The sequence below is a fragment of the Patiria miniata genome, unplaced genomic scaffold (assembly GCF_015706575.1).
Source record: "Patiria miniata isolate m_02_andy unplaced genomic scaffold, ASM1570657v1 HiC_scaffold_1, whole genome shotgun sequence".
Taxonomy (NCBI): Eukaryota; Metazoa; Echinodermata; class Asteroidea; order Valvatida; family Asterinidae; genus Patiria; species Patiria miniata.
In genome coordinates, this window is record NW_024037047.1 from 364,417 (window position 1) to 381,115 (window position 16,699).

Consider the following 16,699-nt stretch of genomic DNA (forward strand, 5'->3'; position numbering starts at 1 on the left):
TTGAAAGAAACGTTCCGTTGTTTTACAACACAGATCTCCAATCCATTTCAATTAAATGCTCAGAAGTATCACTTGGTTTCTCTGCATGTGATATGTCTTGCAATAATTCGATCTTGTATTTCCACCACCCATCTCTGTGCATCGAGACACCAGGATCGGACAACAAAAGCCATCACCCATCCCCAGTACACAGAGCGCCAGGATCGGGAAATATTGCTTAACACTAACACTGCACTGAAATAGCCATTATTTTCAAAAATAAATACACGAAAAAATCCTTCGAATGCACTATTCAAAATATTCATACGCACACAAAGTTACATACACTGTATTGTATCAATAAAATGTCACCGTTTAACATATAAAGTGATTCATAGTGTGATTGTTAAACACCTAGTCGAATTCATGATAAAAGTATCAGTCCCTTTGAATCGGGACTATAGATTAATGGAACTACATTTACCAAAGTTATAGAACATACGAGGATCTTGTACCTATACTCATTAAACGTGGATTTAAAGCCTTGCAACTGAACCTCTGAAGTCTGGAGACCTGAAGTGAATGTTTAGTCGAATCCGTTGTACTCCAGGCAGTGTGTCCGCTACAGTAAGCCGCAGGAGAATGTTGTCTCATATTCTGTCCCAAATGATTCAGTGATGCGATCTTTTATTCTGTGGACAGTGAGATGAAATACAGTAAACTAAATGCATCATTTGTTAAAGAGAGATACTAATTGAACAGGCGGGTTTCAAATAGAAGAGAGATACAGTGTATATAAATTACGGCCTCTTTTGAACTGCCCTTAACACGTGACTACTCCTGTAGGGAATTCCAGAAACGTGGATTGACACCCGATTTTCAATAATAGTTAAATATAGATTGTAACAAAATTTCTTGAACCATTTTCATCCTTCATTTCCAAACATTACAAGCTGATGATATGATCTTTTCCTGGTACCTCTTAAAACAAAAGGCAATGGAAACCGAAGGTAACAAGTAAATAATATCGACAAGAGTAGTGTTATCACATCAACAATGGCTGAAGTAGGCCTGTACGTGCCGGTACAAAACGACGTCACCGTGCAAGGACGATCACGTTGTGATACGAGGCGTAAAGGCCCAGCAGGCGCCGGACGAAAAATCACGCTGCGCTATATTGGTCAGTGGCAAACTATATGTACTATATGGTACAAAATATTACGATTATTCCACAAATCTGTTAACGATGACATGCGTCGCAACTCACAAAATTGAAACCGCTCTGCAGGTTTACCGAAAATGTTTAAGGTTAAATATTGGCCTAGTTGATCGGATTTAGATTTAAACATCAAATTCACTGACCTTTTTATGTCGTAAGTACATGTAGTACTACTAGTACCCTCCTGACTGGCGTTGCAGCAACGTACGTCACAGTGAGATGGTTAAAATGTACTTCTAAGATATAGTTTCGAACAACACGACTGCAAAGAAGTAACCTGAAAAATGTAACATTTCCCGGTGCACAAGGTTGGATATATATTTAAATGTAGGCCTATAGTTAAACTGACCGTTTCCTGTACGGGGGAACCATGCATATCTTATTTTTTAATGTTAACGGTAATCAAAACTTTGAGCAACAAAAGGTCTGGAGTAAACGAAGAAAAACCAATGAGAGCTAATCTTGAAAAAAAAAATTGGCTGCACATGCTAGCAAACACAAGGTGAAAAATGTTTTACTGAATGACTTGTAACTATAAGTGCTGACCCGGGTGTCATGCAAGGAGGCAAATTTCAGGGTATCGCAAAACCGGAGTGAATTCGGCCACGGTACGGAGTGATTTAGCACAATTAAGAGGCCGCTTTGTTTTTCATGGTGCTTATCAAAACGACACTCGGTGGAAAGCAATTCCATGTCATTCAAACCTTTCACCATGCAATTATTTGACGAATTAATTTATAGTAAATTCGAGTTTCGGCAACCAAAACAAGCATAATTATGTTTAACATGAAGATTTTTTGGGGGCATGCATTAGACAAAGGTCGTTATGCAGAAGGATAAGTACGTGAAAGGCCCTCGCTACGGTTCTACTGACACAGTGTATTGAAGCATCACCAGATATCATTAATTAAAATAAACATTAAAACATATCATTCAAACAAACATGATATTTTTATAAAGCAGACAACATGTTACTTGCCCAAGCCTCTCAATTAAGCAGGTTTCCACCCGTATGTTCCTTGCTATATGCATCGTGGCTTTAATCCCATACGCGGCTGTGACGAGACTCTTTATTGACTAAACCGTAGGTTTTAAGCCTGCTGACAAAATGACCGGGACGAGCATCTGAAGAGTATTTCCCGAATATCTAAAACGTTCGAGAATATCTGCGCACGATCCTATTTTGGCACACATCAGTCATGCAGGAGAAGATTCTTCAATATAGCCGTTAGCGTTCTCCCGCGCAATTCGTGCACGAAAGAGTTGTGGGCAATTTATGTTTCATGGCCTGGACAGACCATGCTGGGATCACGCGCCCTTCTCAGACATGGCACCTGTCGTGCATTCATCAACCCGTCATCCATTAGGCCCATGCCAGCCTTAGTGGCGAAAGTGTGTCTAGGGCCTTGAAAAATCCGAGAATCGACTATGCATCATTATAAGACCACATGGCCTCGAGAGAGAATAGAATGATGAAACCAGTCTGGTAAAATAAAATAATAAAACCAACTACAAATTAGGGTAAAAATTATCTGAGCGTTATTTACGGGCCCTATTAATATCGTTATAGGATTTTAAAAAATGTTTACTTGCCATGGCTGACCAATGTACATGTGAAAAGGTTGCTAGCACGAGTCAATTCAGTTCAACTCAATTCAATAAAAGTTTATTAATATTTTATGGACGCAAGGCCGAACATTAATTGGTAGGACTAACAATGAAATAGGAACCATACAAATGAGAGACACTATCTGAAAAAAAACTATTGTGACTACAAAGGTTTGCACGTATCGTAAATGCATTTTTACAACGCGCGTAGTTTAAGCTCCGCCCACTCCAAGGCCTGAGAAAGATGTCATTGATAAAAATGCCAGTTGCAGGTCTCCCGCCAAAGTTTAGGCACTGTGTGGGTCGTGTCTTTGATTGACCTCGCGCGACCGGCTGGGAGTTATAACCCAGTCATAATGATGTGGGTTGTCAGGACAAGGCCAGCATATAGATGGGTAAAAGCCGCTGTGGAAGATTTGGAAAACCATTCACTATTTTGCACATGCATCGTTATAAAAAATATACTCTGGTGATAATTAATTTTCATGACAGTTTTGGGACAAAACAAGCACGTCACTCATTTGCATTTTCATTGCATATGCCCCGTGGACGTCATAGATGGGGAGGGGAAAGGGGGAAAAGACAAAAAGACCTGGTCTTAATCGAGTTAATTTAACCCTAGCTCCCTAGGGAATGTGCAAAATTATATTGAAATTGGAGGATTCAGGACTGTTAGGGTCACATTTAACAACATGGGCATCTACATAATACAGGAGTGTCAATGGGAAATTTCCCCGCAGAACCTCTTACTAGACAGTATGGAGGAGACCAACGGAAATGTGCGTATTGCCCCTTCTAGAAAGAACCCTGGGATGCCCATATGCCCTGTTTGTGTTCTACGCTAAAAGTACACGCCAATGTATATGTACTGTACATGTACATGTACGTGTACATGTACATGTACATGATGCACCACACAGTGGGTGGCAGCTCGTGCGCGAGCAGACCGTGTTAGACACAATAATTATGTTCACATACATGAGCAGTACACACCGCCACCACCACTGCGCATGCAAATGCATGCACATGCATTGTCATTGTAGCCAATAGTACTAGCGCGCTCGCCTCTGTTCAAATGAGACATCCGTTTTCATAATAGTCTTTCCTGTGCGCGGAAAACGGTGGAAACGGTACACAAATTCCTACAAGACGTTTCGCTTTGACGTCGTGTGATCTATGTAAATGTCGTAAACTTGGCCCCACGTTTACTTGAACGCTGACTCTGTGAGTAAATTGGTACTCAGAAATGGGGTGTGCACCTCCATCATCAATTTCCTGGGCCAAGAAATTTCCGCAAATTCATGCCTTTCGCAGGGTGGTAACAGTTTCAACTTCCATAATTACTTAAATATTATTCCTTTTTATTCAAAGACAGTTGCACAGGTATTACTATTATCTACAATGTTATACTTTTTTTTACTGATGATAACAGCTTAAAAATAGGACTGCCACTTGAACATGATCGTGTAACAATTACCACCCATATTTATAATGAATGTTTCTTCGAAAGCCAGATGGGCTACCATTGGCCCTTGCTATGGAAACGTCATGCTTATGCATTGAAGTGGCTGCATATATGAATATTCGCTTGAAAACGTGTTCGTCAAGTCGTTAGACACAGACTGACCATGCCGCGCTGTAGTACATGACTTTTGCACGAATGGTTGCAGCGCTCACGTTGCATGAACGGCGGTGGTATGCAGATTTTGGCGCTGATCGATGACGGACATAAACCACTATAGTCTAGCGACTTGTCATCAAGTCTAGTATTCATACATGCAAGCAGCGCAAAACATATGCAGTGTATTTTTTCGGTAAGAACCTAATGGCGCACCGCTGCTCATTCGTTCCGTTACATGGGGAGTTTTTCTCAATACGTCAGGGACATGTTTGCAGATCTGGCGACGTTTTAGCAACCAATACACTCAGTTTGGTCAATTGTGTATAGAATTTAAATGTATCATTGTATTATACATGGTTTACTTGAGTCGTGTATGCCCCATAATGAATTTTGTAATACACAACACAAAGATCAAACACTCGAAGTAATGAGAAGGATCTGACGTGGCGGCCTAGAATACACTCTGGAATCTGAACCAATCAGAGTGCTCGAATAGAATTCGCTAGCGATTCAAAATACTCCCATATGTCGGGTACAAAATTGAAAACTTTTTCTCCAAGTCGGTAATTGATCGGAAATAGTCAGCATATTTTGGTCTGGGAACCAGACTACGCGCATTGCAGCGATATTTTGCGTGCGTGGAGCCAGTAAAAATACGTAACACAATTACCGACTTGGCACCAGATCTACCCCCCCCCCGAATGTATTGTGTGCATGCGCACCTACCCTGCAATAACAACTGTTGACTTGCCATTGAATTATGTTTACTTTTCATTTCTACTGTTTATGTTGTGGTATTTTCCCCTGTCCTGGGGAATATAGTCCGTGGGAACTAACTCTGTGCATTCCAATCCTTACAATTTGAGGATAAGGAAAAGAACCTTGCAGATTACACAAGGGTAGTCTGAATAACCGCTAAAACGAAATGTGTAAAGCTCCACTGTAGAATTGTACTCTTGAATAGAAAGTGCAAACCTCAACTGAGCCGTCGCACGCAATCCGTTGGGTTCTTTGTATCTCTATTTACGGCTATTTCATGTTTGTCACTAAAAACGATACCCCAACCTCTGGATCGTGAATGGCCAGGCTTCACTTAACATTATGGGCTAAGTTTTGCCATTTATTCTACTTTATTGCTGCTTGTGCAGCAATGCAGAGGCGGATCCAAGAGTTTCCAAAGGGGATGGCTGGGTTTTGATGGGCAAGAATTTCCATGGAGGGGGGGGGGGTGCAATCGCTATCACTGCATTTAGGGGAAAAGAGGGATTAAGACAATGGACCCAAACTTGCAATTTCCACTACTCGAGATGTTCAGGTCCTGTCACAGATAGAGCAATGCATGTATGCTAGATCGACGTCGTGTAAAGACAGGCAGTATAGTGCCCCTTGGGCCAAATTGAAAACTTTTTCTCCAAGTCGGTAATTGATCAGAAATATTCAGCATCTTTTGGTCTGGGAACCAGACTACGCGCATTGCAGCGATATTTTGCGTGCGTGGAGCCCGTAACACAATTACCGACTTGGCACCAGATCTACCCCCCCCCCCCCCCCCGAATGTATTGTGTGCATGCGCATCTACCCTGCAATAACAACTGTTGACTTGCCATTGAATAAGGTTTACTTTTCATTTCTACTGTTTATGTTTTGGTATTTTCCCCTGTGCTGGGGAATATAGTCCGTGGGAACTAACTCTGTGCATTCCAATCCTTACAATTTTAGGATAAAGAAAAGAACCTTGCAGATTACACAAGGGTAGTCTGAATAACCGCTAGAACGAAATGTGTAAAGCTCCACTGTAGAATTGTACACTTGAATAGAAAGTGCAAACCTCAATTGAGCCGTCGCACGCAATCCGTTGGGTTCTTTGTATCTCTTTATAATGCAATCATTGTCAATGTCTCCCCCTTTTCGGGTCCCCTGGGAAAAAAAAGCGCCACAAATATTTTAACCCATTGATTCAGATTCCATGCTTAAATCTTGGCTCTTCTTTCCGACTAACTTCTACCTCGGTAATACAAATATAATACCATTGCTGCGGGGGGGGGGGGGGGGGGGCTGAGAGAAAAAACCTCTTTTTCACCCCAAAAGGTATTGGTTCCAGGTTGCTTAGTTCGCGGTCACTATTTGTTTTTGGTGTATTACATTACATTTCAATTTGCCCTCTCCATGCCATTCAATAAAACGTCAGCCAAACATTTTCCAGATAGCAACTCTTGGTTTGTTTTCTGTTGGTATAAACTTTCATGAAATGAATGCGGCCTGACGTTGCGAACCTAGACCACGTAGACCTCTCTGCAGGGGATATGCCGGGTTTCTCTGTTGCTCGTTTCAGATCTTGCCACACAGCATGTACATCCCCCCATTGTCCAGTGAGATTGCGCTAAGAAGTTAAGGCAAAAAACTGGGTTGTTTGATTTTAACCATTTAATTTATATCATGGATTCAAATCAGTTGGAAACAAAAATAAAAAAATAAAAAGTTATATAAAAGTAAAAGTAAAAAAAAAAAAGGAACAAAAAAAAACACCCCCAAAAAACATGCTACGCACGTTGATAACAGCTTACAAAGAATGTTAATCCAATTTCAATACACCAATTTAACCTTTTGGATCATTCCATCCAGTAGGCCGTCCTGGCAGATGATATGTTCTGGTTGGCTACACTGTTATCAACTTCCCAATGAGTGTTGTATGCAAATTGTTGATTCATGCGTGGATGCAAGGCATGTTAATATTCTTCAAGAGGCTTTGAAGAAGTAGTGTCCACACAGTACACCATTATTACAATGTTGTAACATGTCCATGTAAAATCACCAAACTTCGTTGTTTGCTATTTCATATAATGGCTTACCACCGACAGCCTTAGTTTCAATTCCAATTTGAAACTCGTCTTTGGGGCTTGCCTTGGCCCGGGCCTTGAAAGTCAAGGCCTTGGCATTGGCCTTGGATGATAGAGCCTTTGCTCCCACACTGATTTGTTCAAGTGTTGTTCATTACCTGTAATAATATATAATACTCATCTGATATATCGCCGAATCCGTCAAACCGACGCTCAACGCTCCTTACAATAAATTAAAATTGACTGAACATCTTCAACAAATTTCAATAAATAAAATAAAATACATTGTAATGTATTGTCTAAACAATAATATCTATCTAAATAATAACAATTTAAATAATAACTACCTAATTTCATCCTCTTTGTGAACTAAAAATATCAACATCATCAGCCACCTCATAAATTAAGAAAAAATACAGAGATACAGTTTATTCAATGTATCTGTTCCCCCCTCAGGGAATGTCTTGTGTGCATGCGCACCTATCCCGCAATAACACCTGTTGAGTTGCCAGTTTTAATTGAATAGGTTTACTTTCCATTCTCCTTTATTGTCATGGTATTTTGCCCTGTCCTGGGGAATATGGTCCGTGGGAACTAACTCAGTGCAATTCCAATCCTTACAATTTGAGGATTGAAGAAAAAAACCTTGCAAATTATACAAGGGTAGTCTCAATAATAGCTAAACAGAAATATGTAAAGTTCCACTGTAGAATTTTACTCCTGAATAGAAAAGTGCAAACCTCAATTGAGCCGTCGCACGCAATCGGTTGGGTTCTTTGTATCTCTTGTTAATGCAATCATTGTCAGTTCTTCCCCTTTTCTGGTCCCCGGGGAGAAAAAAGCGCGACAAATATTTTAACCCATTTATTTAGATTCCATGCTTAAATCATGGCTCTCCTTTCCAATTCATCGGTCGCTATTGTTCAAGTTACTAACTCCTACCCTGGCAATAAAATTAGAATACAATCGCAGCAGGGGCTGAGGGAAAACCCCTCTTATCCCCTGGTGTTGGTTCCAGGTCGCGTAGTTTGCTGTCACTGATTTTTTTCTGTGTATTACAACACATAATAATTTGCCCTCTCCATGCCATTCAATAAACGTCAGCCAAACATTTTCAAAATAGCAACTCTTAGTTTGTTTTGTGTTGGTATATATATATATATATATTTAATGAATGCGGCCTGACGTTGCAAACTTCAAAAGTTCTTCTTCAGAGGCAAACAAAACTGAACAAGTCACGTAGGCCTCTCTGCAGGGGATATGCCGGGTTTCTTTGTTGCTCATTTCAGACCTTGCCACACAACGTGTTCATTTTGTCGAGTGAGATTGCACTACGAAGTTAAGGCAAAAAAAATAAAAGGGTTGTTTGATTTTAACTTTTTGATTTAAATCATGGATCTAAATCACGACTTAAATATCAACAACAACAAAACAATAAAAAAATCAGAACTCATAAAAGTAAAAGTAATACAAAAGAAATGATACGCACGTAGGTACATGTAATAGCTTTCAAAGAAATTTAACCCAATTTAATACACCAATGTTATCTTTTGGATCATTCCATCCAATATGCTCTCCTCGCAGTTGATATGTTCTGGTTGGCTACACTGTTATCAACTTCCAAATGAGTGTGATGCCAAGTGTTGGTTCATGTATGGATGCAAGGCATGTTAATATTATCAAAGAGGGTTTATATAAGTGGTGTCCACACAGTACACCATTATTACAATGTAGTAACATGTCCATGTAAAATCACCAAACTTCGTTGTTTGAACAGAATAACATTAAAAGGATGAACAACTTGTCTTTCGTATTTGTTCCTTCACTCGGTTTCAGTGTTCCATCATTTCATTTATCCCTCGAATGTAGTAATCTAGTGTCTGTGTGATAAGTTTAATTACTTTCTTTCAAGAGATTTGTAAAAGGTTAAAATGCAATGCAAACTAAACAAAATTGTACAGAGCCTGTTTAATAATGTAATTTGTGTTGAATGTGATGAACACAACTGTTTTGATAACTTATCAATGACAAAAAAAAAACAAATCGATTCAAATAAAAATGTATAGTTGAAATAAAAAAATATCAATCAATAGGTAATCAGTACAAATAAGACTATAGGGTGGTCACTCGAAGAATAGGGGGAAAATGAATCAACCAAAAAAGCCACAAAAATGTTTTTCTGAATAGTTATCTGTAATAATGTTATTCGCTTAATGATAGCACGCCATGCTATAAAAATCCAATTGATTATTTTTTTTTGTTTTTAAACCACGATTTGTATAACCCTACAAAAAAAACACACGGCATACCTGTGTGGAAGCACATAGATAATATTTTCTTTCGGCTTCTTTTTAGATTTTTACGAATTATTTATCTACCGAAAATATCTCGTAAAATGAGTTTGCTGCTGAAATGGGTTAAACTACACATGTGGTCGGGCAAAAATAGCTACCAAGGGAATTGCGTCCTAGAATGGGCTACACTAACGCTATTTAAACAAACTGATGTTAATTGGACGGATCATTTTTTTTTCAGGAACGGTAAGACAGAAGGTTAGCTTCTTTTTTACCAGACCATTGAAATAGGATAATTAAACAACCCAAAACGTAACATTGTCGGGTATTTGAGGCCGTAATGCCCCTTCAAATGTAAACAAACGTGTATAGTTTCATTCATCTCATTCATTAGCAAGGCTAATGAATGAGATGAATGAAACTATATACTTATTTGCTAACTTAAAGGGAATATACATCATTTGCTTTTGCTGTAATTTTTAGAAATGGATGGAATTGGGGGGTTGGAAATATATAGCAAATATAGTTACACTGATGTTTTTTGAGGTTTTGGGTTCGAAAATGCTATAAAAACCAAGAAAAACAGTCATTTTCCTGTAGTCTGGTTCCCTGACTCCATTTAAGAAGAAACAAATCAGTTTACATATATTTGTGAATTGTAAGGTCAGGGAACCAGTCTAGCTGGCTTGTACCCATTCATATTTGTGTAATCGATTGCAAACAAGTGCGATGGTCAATTGGGGCCAGTATTTGAAAAAAAGCCAGCGTTGGAAATTGATACAAAAATACCACTTTTCTTGAAAATGACAGTATACCAGGTGCCATGATTTTACAGGATGCTTTACACTGTCGTTCACTAACAGTCCAGCAAGGTTTTTCAAAATGATTTGGTAGTTTTATTTTTTGATGTTTGCAAATGTTGTATTTTCCCTTTAAAGATGGAAAGCCATTATGGAAATTGTATGTCTTTAAATGGCAACTGAAAATATATTAGTACTTTGACCCCAATAATTATAATAATACCGGAGTCTTATGTAGTGCACGTATCTACCAACAATTAGGTACTGACGGCGCTGGAAATTATTTCAATTATTAAAGACAGGTAAATGAAGTATATGAGAAATATGAGGCCCTTTATGTAGCACCTTATAAGGGTATACAAAGTGAAGGGGCAAGTATTGCAGCCACTGCCAGAAACACCAGGGCAAACCCCTTCTCTTATGAACCCATGTACCACGGCACACGAGTCGAACACGGTAAGCACCATTGGACCACAGCATCCCACGTTATCTCTTCATCGTTATATTCGTCTATACTCTTCTTGATGAATCCATTCAGAGATGCCAACATGTTGTTTTGCAATTCCAATATCTTAAAACTATGACTACCTACATAATAGTACGGTTGGTATTTATTATATTCATTGTAATTCTAGATTATGTGACCCTCATCATCTGACGTCTGACTTCAATCACAAAGATGCAGCAAGACAGCCCTGGTCGGCGGGGTAGAGCTAGGATCATGGCCGAGGAGTACAACCACTCACTCAGCAAACTCGTCGGTACGAAGAGGAGGGTTAAGCCAAATCGTAAGGCGGCATTCATGGCCGCCTTTCCAGTCAAAGCCTCGCCAAGACTCCATTCTGATGAAGAGGGAGCATCCGTCCTGCCACTGAAACAGGCTTCAGTAACTCATCCTGAGCACAGCAAAACTGCGACAACAGACGAAACAACCAGAGCTGGATTGAAAAGGTAAAACAAGGGAAATCACTCTGGAAATCTCAATCGATCGAAACTAATTTCCCCAAAAGCTTCATCATATATTAGGCCTGTACTCTAGGGTAGAAGTTTTTTCGTTTCTAGTATTTTCGTCTTTACAGACCATAAACCAATCAAACATTCTAGGTCTGCAGTGTTCATGAGTTTATTATTGTTATTTATTTTTAATCGAATTCGCACCTTCATTAATGCATCACCTACTCATTTAACAATTGGTTAAATCAGTTTAAGAAAGATTTCCATTAACAGGTATATCTGAAATAAATAGCAAATATCAATGCACCGTATAGGTATACGGGTCATTCTTCAGTAAGTGTCTATTTGGGGCCTTACAAAAATTGTGAAAAAAAAGGTTTTTTTCAAATGTTGAATTCCTTTCGTGGGATGTTATCATCATGTTGCACGGCAACTATACTTAGCGCACGGCGCAATCTTTAGAGAAGTTTTAACCCTTTTTTTAACATTCAACTTTCAGTGCTGTAGCATAGGAGAAATGCAAAAGACATATCCGTCACACCTGTTGTGACGGAAATGACAATATTTGAATGAATGTGAAGCCGAGTAAATTCAAATGAGACCTTTTAAAGTATGACCAAAGAATAATAACTAGTAAATAGAGAGGCTTTTAACATGATAAACCCAATCCATTATTATCCATATTTGATTACCATTATCGACTAAAGAAAACGTCCAGAAATCGTCTCCGTCACAGTAAAACGTGACGGAGCTGACAAAATAAAGATCCAACTCGTATAGCGCAATCTACAATTTGTTTGAAGCATAAATACATGTGTTTGGAAGTTTACACAATTCTGATGTCGTATTCATTAACACGTTATTAGAATAAAAATGTATATAAGGCATGTTTTAAAGCGTTCGGAGATGACACCGAATAAGGATACGCCCCCATAATTTAGATAAAGCCTGGTTTTGATCGTTTTTTATTCACGATACCTGGAGAAAATTCGAACACAATACACTGCCGTATCTCGCGTGTGTAGACCGAAGCAGTGTTTCTATCCTGTTTTTATCAACTATTGAGGGCGCTGCATAAGTTTGTGACAGTATCTGACTTAAATCTTTGGGGACAAACATTTTCCAACAAAATTGAAGTTTAGGACTTAATTGGTCTAAAATGGGGTATTTTGAAGGATTGAATAGATGAAAGTGATAAATTCATATCGTTGAAGAGTATTTTCATGAAGAAAAGTCCCTCCACCAAATAAATATAACAATCGGAATGTTTACATAGTACGATCGGGACATGGGTTTTCCGGGGGTCGACATCAAACGTCAGAAAGAAAGAACAATATGTACTTTACTTGCTTGCTTGTTATGATCATTAATTATCAGAATTATGTTTACTTACATAAATACAAAAAAAATACATTCATGTATCTTAAAATTACACATTTTCAGTCTATACGGCGTCAAAGTATCGGGACATGAAAGTAGATTAACGAAGAATGACCCATACTCTGATTATTTTCAGCATTCTTATGAATCAATCAGCACTTCCCCTCATGTCCAAACCAAATAAAAATAAGCGACCTTTGGTAATTGCAGGTGAATATCTGATATCATTTTTTCGTACACAAAAAGTTGGAAGGAAAATTGTAATAGAAAAGTAACAAAAGTTAGCTAAATTAAAAAAAAACCAATTCTTGTCAAAGGTATAATCCAGGAGATTTTTGTTTTGTATTTCCCATTTGCAGTCCTGTTGAAGTGAGACAGAAATTGCAGGTTTTTGTCCGAGGTCTCCTCTTACCAAAGACACTTTGCCTGCATCTCGATCCAGAGACATCAGTATCAGCTTTGAAAAAGCGTGTGGAGCTGGAAAGTGGCATCCAGTCTCAGGATCAACGCCTTTACATCGGGAGAAACTTTCAGGTGCTAAATCCATAATTCCCGTGAATTGGGAAAAAAACCAAGTCAATTTTTAAAATTCATTTTATCTGAGCGTATAATATCTGCAAGTTGTTTTGAATTTGACTTCCTTTTTTTTTTTAAACAAATTGTCTTCTATGGAGTGATTGTTCCCCCGAAACTTTGAAATTACATTATTATAACAGGAGTTTGTGAAACAAAATTGTGATTTTTCAATTTTGTTGAAACAATTCTGCGAGACCGGCGGGCCTTCTTATGGAGTGTGGTTGGAGATTGGAATCATTTACCCTTAGCATTAAACTGAGGTCTTGTCATGATAACTGAAAGCCAGGAAAATGATTCCAATCCTAACCACAGCCCTTTTCACAACATGATTAGTTTACACAGCTTAACACAGCACTGAAATTGATTAAGGCAATTAACGTGGTAACAGTGAGGCATGATGAAAATTAGATGAAATTCATAGGGGTTTCAGCCGCGGATCCGGGGGGGGGGGGGGGGGGTGTCCCCCGTACTCTGACACCAAAAAAGTATATGTCCGCCTGTCCGCAACAATGGGACATAAAAAAGTCCGACGGACCTGACACCCCCCCCCCCTTCGCAAAAAAGAATCCTGGATCCGCCCCTGGGGTTAGGCCCAGGATAAGGAGTATCTGCACAATTACAATTTTTCTAAATTTACTTCGTGGGTTTGTAGTACATGTAATTTCAAAAAGTAAGACTGCCACTTTTTAGGGACATACTGTTACTGATCTGATTTGGAAATGTCCTTTCAGTCAAATAAGCAGTGTGCAACGTTTTTTTTTTTTTTTTAATTCTGAATAATTCAAGTATGAAATTGTTTTGCTTTTTGCAGCTTTGTGACCTACTCTCAATTCGCGACCATGGGATACAACAAGACCAGAACATCAAGCTTCGCGTTGGCGGCTTGTTGGGCGGTGGACTATTAGGTAACTATATCTCGATTGGGCATGAGGCTGTGTTACAACTGATAATGTAGTAACCAACGGATAACGTATCACCAACCGATAATATATCACAAATTGACCGATATTGTATCACTAACCGGTAATGTAGCAAAAACTGACTAATAGTGTAGTAAAATGTGTATCCGATAATGTATCACGTGTCGACGGATAATGTAACTACAAAATAACTGTATCCGATAATGTATCACCACAGAACGGATACTGTATCAACCAATAATGTATCAAAAATCAACCGATAAGTATCAATATATTTGGAAAAGGTGGAAATATTGCAAATTAATTAAAGTCTAATAAGTGTCTTTGCTATGATAAGTCCCCACTCGGGAAAGTTTATCATTTAGAATATTTTTTGTGTAAATTTGGGAGGGAGTTGCTCTGGTTTGGAGACGCTCTACTTCCAAGTGGGCCTAAGCTAGTGGCGTATCCAGCTTTTGATGTCGGGGGGGGGGGGGGGGGGTAACTGCATTCGCACATCTGCGCCGAAATGTGGACAAGTTCTTTTCTCCGGACACTTGGCCTCCGTATGGGCTCCGTGCTCCAACCCAAGAGGGCACGTTTTACCACTTTTGAGAGCACCATGCATGGACGCACGGGACCATTGATCTCCGTATGGAGGGGACACAGCATGTGCGAACTGTACTGTCTGGTTCGCGCGCAAAGTTCAACGCCACTTCCAGAATGTGCCAATAGCCGCAGCGTCTTTGCATGATCGTCGGGCAACGTCGGCGCGCGCATACGTTCAATTTAACTTGCGATGGTCTCAAAGACTATTCCCTCCCCCAGTAACTTTGCATCATTCAAAATACGCAGTGGATGGACCGGGACCAGTCTAGGTCCTCCCCCAACTCTCCGTTTCTGGCCGTTGAAGGGGCACTTGTGCACGGAGCCCATAGTTCCATGGTAAAATCAAAAACTGAGGGAGGGGGGGGGGCTGGAGACCACATGACACTTGGGGCGTTGTTCATGATACAGATGTATCAGCGCATTTCAAGCTTTTTTGTGCTTTTTCTCCCTTTCTCATTACTGTTTAATACATTTCGGCGGTTGGAAAGTTTGAAAAACACCTCAAAATCTGCCTTTTTTTCTCTAAATACAAAATAATGGGGGTGGGTTGATCCAATAGCCCAGACCCCCTTCCCCGTCAAAAAGTGGGGCGGGATACATAGGACATGAAACAAACATTTGTGTACACCTTTTCTTCGTACTGATACATTATCGGTTGATTTTTGATACATTACCGGTTGATTTTTGGTACTTTATCGGTTGATACAGTATCCGTTCCGTGGTGATACATTATCGGATGCAGTTATTTTGTAGTTACATTATCCGCCGACACGTGATACATTATCGGTTAGTGATACAGTATCAGTCAATTTCTGATACATTATCGGTTGGTGATACATTATCCGTAGGTAACTAAATTATCAGTTGTAACAGGCTGCTTAAAAAAAGGTACCCGGGTTCCCGTTAAAGGCTTGGACTTGTACCATATTTTCATTTGGGAGCGCTTACAAAATCCTACAATCATGCACACGTTTTGCCTAATACAAATGCCCCTTCTCAGGACGCAGACAATTCGCATGTGACGTCACCATCTAACATTTTGCTACTGCCATTTTTGGCGAGCTGCGAAGCAGATGCGAGCCTATGTAATACCAATTTCCGTCCGTCTGTCCGGGCGTCCGTCCGTCCGTCCGTCCGTCGGAACGTCTGTCCGTGCTTACCAGTGACCACTTGTGGGGTACCTGCCCATTGTTGGAGGTACCCCGCAAGTGAAATCTTTAGAAAATAGGGTACCCCGCAAGTGAAATCTTCAGAAATAGGGACAAAGGGACAACAATGGAGGTACCCCAGAAGTGTCCGCCCGCTGGAACGTCCGTCTGTCCGGCCGTCCGCGTTCAGATAAAAATGTTGAAGTTTTTGGTTCTAGTTAACTTGGGGAAAAAATAAATGCAGTTGTCATGTATCATCTCTATAACTTCAGTTAGGTTCATATCATTGCAGTAAATTTTATGATTTTATTGAGGAACTTTAATTCAAGGAAATGTTAAAGTTTTTAATTGTAACATGTACATGTACACTGGTATAACATGTACGTGTGTGTATACCGGTATAACATGTACATGTACATTATGCATTTTGGGGATGTACATAAGCTTCTGGTTTGATCTTTTAGTTTGTGGGGTTGGAGTAGGGATGGGGTAGGGGAGGGTGGGGTGGGGTGGGTTGGGGGTAAGGTTGGAGTTAGGGTTTGTGTGAGTAGGATGAGTAGGGGAGCTAGGATGGGTGGGGCGGGGTGGGTTGGCGTGGGTGGGGTGGGTTGGGGAGAGGGGTTGAAATACTGGATTTGGGTGGGGTGGGGATTTGTAGGGGTGGGGTGGGAACAGGTAGGGAGAGACAGGTAGGGGGAGACAGTTAGGGAGAGGATGGGCATGGATGTAGGGGTTGGGTTACGAGGGGGTTGGGCAGGGGGCGGGATATAGGATC